The sequence below is a fragment of the Pinus tabuliformis genome, chromosome 6, assembly GCF_031772625.1.
Source record: "Pinus tabuliformis cultivar Carrire ecotype Pingquan chromosome 6, CPIR1, whole genome shotgun sequence".
Taxonomy (NCBI): domain Eukaryota; kingdom Viridiplantae; phylum Streptophyta; class Pinopsida; order Pinales; family Pinaceae; genus Pinus; species Pinus tabuliformis.
The window spans coordinates 1,493,578,801-1,493,587,577 of NC_142292.1; positions in this window are offsets into that span (position 1 = coordinate 1,493,578,801).

Genomic DNA, 8,777 nt, shown 5'->3' on the forward strand with positions numbered 1-8,777 from the left:
AGGAACCAGTCGACCATTAGGAATCCTCCCCAATGTACCTGTTACATTGAAAGGGAAGACCGTCAATTTAAACGTGATGGTCGTCCAAGGACCCTTGGATTATAACCTACTCCTTGGACGTGACTATATTTATTGCATGGGAGCGATAGTCTCCTCACTCTTTAGAGTAATGTGTTTTCCGCACGAAGGAAGGATGGTCAAGCTCGTAGACCAACTTTCATTTCCGGGATCTCGCATCGCAAATAGTCAAATACCAATCCTAAATGGTCTGTTCACTCAAGATATGCCTCCACCCCCAGTCCTCCTTCCCGATGAGTGCGAGTGATTCGGAAAGAAAGACTGGAACCCAGGGGGCATGCACCCTGGTCTGCTTCGGGCAGAAGAAACCCTGGGTATAAGGTAGAATTTCCGCAGAAGAATACGACTAGTCCGTACCCCGTCCGTAGAAGGAAGAGAGGGTTGTTCTAGAATAGTATTCTTTTGTCAAAGTTATGTGAGTGAGATAATCAGCTTCTCGCTCCCCTTGTCTAGATAATCAGGATACCAAGGAAGGGGACCATTTGCGGTAGCAAGTAGTAACCATCTTTGAAGACAAGCCTCACCCATTAAAACATATGTTTTGAAGGATAAGTAGGGGCAGCCTCCAAAGAAAGAGATTCTATTGCTGCAACAGGTGGTCGCCATCTTTAGTGACCTGATGATAGACATCGCCGAAGAAAGAGATTGATTTGCGGCAGCGAATAGAACCCTCTTCGGATAATAAGAAAGAGGCAAGCCTCCCTCAATAATACCAATGTTTTGTCTTTGAGTAGTGTTCTTCTCTTGTCACAAATAGCTGTTCGTTAAAAGTTGGGCCGACGGGAAGCCTGAGTACCGCGTAAGACCCCTTAAAATAACGAGAAGACTAGTATCGTTAACATTAGATTGGCAAGATGACAAGTAGCTGTGAACACCCAAAGAAAAGCAGAGGTAGGGGAGAGGAGGGGCAGCCTCGAAATTCTATCCTATACCTGGGGGCATGCAAACTTTTGGAATGTGAGCGAGGGACGATTATTTATTTTTTTAAATTTTTAGGTCCTCCCTTTAAACCTGTAGGTCTAACCCTTTAAACTCGTAGGATTAGCCGATTCCGACCCTGCATGAAGAAAGTCTGTGGGGCAAAGGTAAAAACTTGCCAAAATTGGAGCATAGCTTCGTGAGATAAAGCTCCTTAAAAAATAGCTATCTCACAGGAGGCGTTCTTATTCTATGACTGGTATATCGAGCAGTTTTAGCACATAGTTCATGCTCGTTAAAAAATAAACGCAAGATCCGAGCAGTTTTAGCACATAGTTCATGCTCGTTAAAAAATAAACATAAGTTTATGAGCAGGCTTTCCTTTAGAGTTCAAGCTCATTCAGAAAAAATGAACCGGTAAATACCCTTCTGAGATCATAAATTCATCAGCCATAAAAGCCTTGGTCGTGTTTGTGCACCGTCACCTCCACCGTCATTTGGCCGATCATTCACTTCCATTTGTGTGTTTACCCATTTTGAGGAACATCTGCGAAGAGTGATTTCACTTAGCCATCCTTGTGACACTGCCGTGATTGGAATATTCCAACTTGTACCTGGAATCTGCTGCTGCCCTGTTAATCACTCGTTCCTCAAAAGACGAGTCTTCTTTGAGCTCTTTTCACTGACTCGTAAAATATGAAAAGTTTGCCGAGTTCTGGCCTTCCAGCTCGTTAAAGGGACTGGAAGAGCTATCCCTCCTCTAGATTTTAATCTTTTTGGACCTGAGGGATTATTGCACAAAAAGATCGAGCGCTTGTTTTGTTCGGCTCGTTAAAGTAATCGAAAATTCATCCCTTCTGTATTGTTTTATACTTTTTCGGACTTAAGGGATTGGATGACGAAAAAGGAATTTTGGAGTTGACTTTATGTGCCTTTTCAGACTCTCTAAAAATGAAAAGGACCGAGTTATCCTTGTCGTTAGACTCGTTAAATTCATTAAATAGCGACAAACTTGTCTTTAGACGAGAACGAGTTTCCCTATCGCTAATCTCGTTAAATCATAGCGATGGGCTTGCCCGAAGGGCAGGTTATAGAACAAGCATATGTTATCCTCCTCAAGCTTGACAAAAATAAAGAGGTACTGGTCAGAAATGACTGGGGAAAAATTGGGAGAACATCAAAGCTTAATGGTAGCAAGTCGCTCTTGAACATGACACTTTTCTTCCGTACCACATCGGGTTGGGTTGTTTCATTCACCGGTCTCATCACCATGGTCTTCGCCAAACCATCCACATTTTGGGGTAATGCTACCGATCCATCGCATCAGTGTCGTTATATGTTCAAGAGAGGTCATTCTGAAAGTGTCAACCGTGTCCCATCCACTGCCATACATTATCCTTCATCCATTCATGATCGCCACCCTGAATCATATGTCACAGTTTGTTTTCACCTCCACTAAAATCATTAGCTCCGTTCCGTGTCATTGATGTGGGATTCATTAAGGCCCTCCTTTGACAGATCACTTCTTGTCGACTTCAGCTCATTATCCAAGAAGTTGATCTAGGAACAACCCCATCAGTACTTTGAAACTTGCATGCCTCAATGGCAAGTTTCTCACTTCCGGCGACAGGTATACATCAATGACCTTCGACCAGAAGATTTTGCATGGCGTTCGACGCCAAGTCCTTTATTCACGCCACGTGAATTGTACTGCAGTACCTTGAGGGTCATTATCATTATTGGTGATTCCTCTCGCGCTTGTTAACGGTTTTCATCATTGACCAGGTAATCAAGCGATGTCTTTCCATGTTCGACTTCAGCGAAATTCTCACATGGATCGACTTGTACTTAGAGTGAAGATCGAACGAGTTTGAAGACCCCGGATCTAGTTTCATCCATCCGGGCTGCGATACATATTCAGGAAATATAAAAGCATTTGTCATGTACATCATTACAGCAGATGATCATCCTACTCAAAGGATGATAATTTCAGCAGAGAATTATCAGTCTACCATCAGACGATCGCCTGTTCTATGTACCAAAATGTATTTATAAAGCTGAGCATGGGAATGCCCGCCTCAGCTCGATCATGAAAACAGAATGAAAAATAATGTATTGTATTGTATTGTATTACAGGGCGCCTCCTCAGCACTGGAATGAACTTCGGACCCTCTAGATAAAGCATTTCACCCGATAAACGGCCTCATACTTTAGGGGGCAACTGTTATAGACATTTTTGTGCCTCGCAGTATGGAGCATGAAATGTCAATAATTACAGGGATCCAAAGTCCCTAAACATGTTGTTCTTACCCCTAGAGGAACAAGGTCAGCAAACCACAGCACTTCCTATCAGTTCTCCACCTGAAAACACTTAAAAACAGGCTATTTTTGGATCATGTCAGCTGCTCCACTGAGAAACTGCGCTGAATGTCAACTGCTCCTCCTTGTACCTGCGCTGAAAGTCAACTCCAATGAAGGCTACCTGCGCTGGGCGAGATTGGCCAAGTGGCACAGTCATTCTGCAAGGTGTCAATTGCCCAGGAAGCTTCCAAACTGACACTTGGTTCAAGGGATTCGCCCTGTGATGAGTAAGAGGTACTTGATCTCCATGTGTAAGCAAGGATCTCCAAGTGGACTCAAGAACTGAAGTTTAACTAAAGTGGGAGAGGACACAAGGCAGCTTTAGGTCAGTCTCAAGCTGACTCATCCTTTCTCCAAATCTCCTATATATAGAGCTCTTCTATGAGGTCTAGGGAGGCTGGAATTTTGTGCAAAGCAAGGAAGTGCTGTTGGTTTACAGTTAGAGCTATTGGGTGATTGCTTTTATAGAGGAGAAGAGGAGATTTCTTGCTACTGGGGAGGTGCTGCTGGATTGGAGCCATTTATGGTTGTAACCTTCTCAGAACCTTTTTCTTCTATCAATAAAGCTTTGATGTTCTCCTATATACTTGTATTGCAATGATGTATTGTTTTTATCTGTATATTTGATTCATTCTAATCCATGCATCAGTTATGAGTACATGTTTCTTGTAGTTTCCCTCTCTTGTTTTTGCAGGATCTTTGTGTAGCTGGGCCGGCAAAGGGAGCAAGGAGCTGGGAACAAGGGGCAAAGAGAGAAGACAGGATCGACAAAAGCGAAAGACATCGGTTGGTCAATCTTTTCTTCCTTCTCTGTACTTTCATAAAGGAAAACTATCAAAGCTTTACTTTCAGTTGTTTCTAAGGAACTATCACCCTTAGAGTCGGGATAGGGTCATTCCGAGTCGGATACTTTTCCCCACAACACTAGGCTGATCAGCGCACCTGTTACACAGAGAAACTAAATTGCAGCGCAGGTAGCCCTCTCGGGAACTGCGTTGAAATGCAGAATCTCTTCACAGAGCCTGCGCTGGGGCAGAAACGAGAATTCTATCCGGGTTCTGGGTCACGGTTTGCAGTTTAATCTATGGATTTTGGCCGAGTAAAAGCAATCAGTAGTGCACAATCAGAGGGTGGATTTAAAGGAGGTCTAAGAGCTATCACAAAGGGTAATCAGATCATTTGTGAATCAGCTGTTCAAATCATAAACAAATCCAGTGAATGGATTGAAGTAGCAGGTGTCTACTTTGCATTTGATAATGGCAAATGCAGTTCGATTGCTACTTCTGTGTTTATGAAACAAACAACAAGAGAAACACAAACAAACTAACTAGACACGATCCCCAGTGGAGTCGCCATTTTGTTAACGGGAAAAGTGTCTACTCAGAACGCCCCTATCCCACTAAGGTGTGACAGTACCTTAGAAACAAACAAGGAAAACTACTTTCGTATTCTTCTTTATGAACTATAAACGAAGAGGAATAGGATGAACTAACCTGTGTCTTGCGCTAGTCCTTTGATCCAATCTCTCTCCTCTTTGACAGCTTCCAGCTACCTGCTCCCTTACTTGCCCAGCTTCACCAAGTTCCTGCAAGATCACAGAAGAGGAAAACTACACAAAGACATGGATTTACATTCATAAATATCTTAGGATCAGATTTAAGCTAAACATGCAAATATAACAAAACATCATTGATACACAAGCATGTAGGAGAAACTCAAATAGTTTTATTGATATAACAAGAAGGTCTAGGAGGAGTTACAACCGATGATTCCTGATCCAGCATCAACCCCCCAGCAAAGGAATCCCCTCTTCACCTCCAACAAAGCATAAATCACCCAATACACTGATCTCTATCTCAAAACCAACAGCAATTCTCTGCAATGTACAAAATTCCAGCCCCCGGATCTCTGGGATGAGGGATCCATATATAGATGTATGCAAAGAGGATGAGTTAGCTTATGATTTGACTAGTGGCTTCTCTCTGTCAGTTCTTGCTTCCACTTGGAGACTGAGAGCCTCTTACTCATCGTTGGTCGAACTCAGTGAGGCAAGTGTCATTGGGGAAGATTCTGGAAGCTTCCATTGTCTGTCCACCTCGCGTAATGACACTGCCATTTGTCAATTCCCGCTCAGCGCACCCTGGTAGTGCATTTAGGTGCGTTGCAACACACCTAGCTAGTGTACTGGGGTGCTATGCAACGCAGCTAGCTAGTGGAGCAGCTGAAATGATCCTGATTTGACTGATTCTGAGCAGTTTCTGATGGAGAACTTCTGGGAGAAGCTGTAATTGGTTGACCTTGTTCCTCTAGGGGTAGGAACAACACTTTTAGGGACTTAGGATCCCTTGGTTTATGGACATTTCATGCTTAGAGCTGTAAGGCACAAAAATGTCTATAACAATACTATCAGCAGGGCAATGTCAACTCACACTCTCAATCCAAACACCTGATCCAGAATTCTATCCCTTGAAAAAAGAAGAGCACAAATCTTACTTATTAAAGAGATGACTTGGAAGCTCAAAAGTCGAGTCACTTGGCTGAAAGAAGGGGACCGGAATACAAAAAAATTTCACAGATTTGCAAACTCTCGTCGTAAAAAAAAATCCATTTGGGAGATTTATGATTCGGACAGCACTAAATTACAATCCCATGAAGAGATTAGCAAGGCTGCCCTCTCATACTTTAAATCGGCTTATGCTCAGATACCTTCGGGGGACCCAGAAGATTTATTATGGGGAGTTTCTCATTTTCCATTGATGTTCGGGGAAGAGGCTAATTGCGATCTTTTCTAGCCTATCACTTCAGAGGAAATTCAAGCAGTCATTCTTTCTTTCCAGAAAGATAAAAGTCTGGGCCCTAATGGCTGGACTGTGGAAATATTTTCACACTTCTTTGATTTATTCAAGCCCGATTTGATTAACCTGGTTGAAGAATCCTGCAACCTGGGCTCGGTCCACCCCCTCTTAAACTCCACATATATAGCTCTTATCCCCAAAAAGAAATCCCCTCATACATTCTCTGACTTCCGACCCATATCGCTCTGTAATATTGTTTACAAAATAATATCCAAGACTATAGCAAATCGCTTGAAGCCAATTTTGTCTAATTTCATCTCTCCCCAACAATATGGCTTTCTTAAGCACAAACAAATTCATGACGTTGTTGCCACAGCGCAGGAATGTATACATTCCATCCAGTCGAAAAACCTTGATGCTGCTATTATGAAAGTCGACCTTAAAAAAGCATTCGACTGTCTGAACTGGGGATACCTGAGGCTGGTTCTCCACAAGATCGGTGTACAAGCTCAAGCTATAAATTGGATCATGGCCTGCGTCACCTCTGTCCAGTATACTTGTTATAGACATATTTGGGCACTGCAACCCCAATCTTATATGTCGATAAACCAAGGGCTCTTTAACCCCTAAAAGTGTGTTTTCATACCCTAAAGAATCATGGTCAACTGATTACATCATTCCCCAAAAGTTCCACCTGAAAGACCACTTAGAACTGGCCAAAACTGGACCATACTGATTGCTCCACTGTCAGGGTGCGATGCATACTGACTTCTACACTAGCCAAGTGCGATGCATACTGACTTCTACACTAGCCAAGTGTGATGCATACTTAAGAGGCCTTCTGTGGGGTGCGATGAGCGAGGATGGACAAATGTTCGAGACAGTTTTCTAAGTGGATGCTCATGGAATCTGCCAAAAAATTCTCCTATGACACTTGCCTCTCTGAATTCGCCCAGGGATGAGTAAGAGATCCAAGAAATATCCAAGTGGAACCAAGAACAACAAGTGTAATGACACTAATAAAAAACCCAGGGATGACTCACACCCTTGTAGACATCTATAAATGGATCCCTCATCTGAGAGATCTGGAGGTTGGAATTTTAGAATTTGTAAGGAAGTGTTGATAGTTTGTCTTTGAGAAAGAGCATTGCATTGTTGGGTGATCTTGCTTTTCATGAGGTGAAGAGGGATTTTGATGCTAGGAGGATGATGCTGGATCAGACAGCTGGGTTGTAATTCTCCCTTCTATTTAATAAAGTTCTTTGAGTTTTCCTCCATACAATTGTGTATTTGTGAATATTTTTATTTGTGAATGCCATTGTATGTTCATTATATTTCTGATTCTGCAATGTTTATGATATAATAGATCGAGATGCTTTGATAGTTCTTTGTTACTGTGTTTCTACAGGTACTCTCCAAACGGGATAAGTACGGAGAGGAGTTGCAAGCTCTGTCAAGGGGGAGAGAGATCAAGCAAGGAGTCAAGCGGAAGATCCAGGTTGGTCCCTTTGCCTCTCTCTTATCTATCATACATAGAGGAAATCACAAATTACCTTGACTGTTTGTTTCTAGGATAGCTGCCAATCCTAGTGGGACTAGCAGATCGAAAAGACACTAGCTTTCCTGGAAACAAAATGGCGACTCTGCTGGGGATCGAATAGTTTGTTTGTTTGTTGTTGATTGTTTGTTTTATAAACTATAGATGGAGCCTGAAGTTAGCCAAATAGATTTCGAACTGCTCTTGCTATGCAATTGCATAGTAGATGAATGTGTTATGAAACCAGCTCAAGAAAAGATAGAAAAGATAGATCAACGCCTTGGAATTTAGCCTCTTCGAGGGGGCAACCTCCTTTACATTACATAAATGAACAATTCTTGGATGATACAAATGACAAAACCTCCTTTCTATATATAGGAGTCTAAGGAGTCACAATATAATCCAGCCGACCTAACAATAATAATATAAAGCCACAAAAATAATAATAGAGGGATTCTATGGGGCACAGTAATAACAATATGGGGGCAATAGGGGCACAACAATATTAATAAGGGGTATAACTACAATAGTAATGGGGTAATCACTAGTATTATAGGGACCCAACATGCCCGTCTCCTTCAAAAAAGTGTTGTCCTCAACGCTTGAGTAGTTCTGGATATTTCTACATAAAATTCTCATCCTCCCATGTGGAATCTTCAGCGGATAAGTTCTTCCACTTGATAAGATACTCTGAAATTGATCGATTTCGTAGCTGTCGAGTTCTTGTTTCTGTGACTGCTTCCGGTTCCAATATAATTTTTCCTTCCTCGTCAAGTTCTGGCAATATTGTTTGAACTGGGAGCTTGTCGCCTATAACCTTCTTTAAACATGAAACATGGAAAACTGGGTGCAATCGAGAAGCTGCAGGAAGCTCCAATTTGTATGCCATAGTACCAATCTTTTGCAACACCTTGTACGGACCATAATACTTTGGTGATAATTTATTATCCTTCTTAGCTTGCTTGAGGGACATTTGCTTATATGGTTGTAGCCGTAGGAATACCCAATCACCTACATCAAAACTTCTTTCACTGCGATGTTGATCTGCCTGTTGTTTCATTCTATTCTGTGCCAACACGAGGTTATCC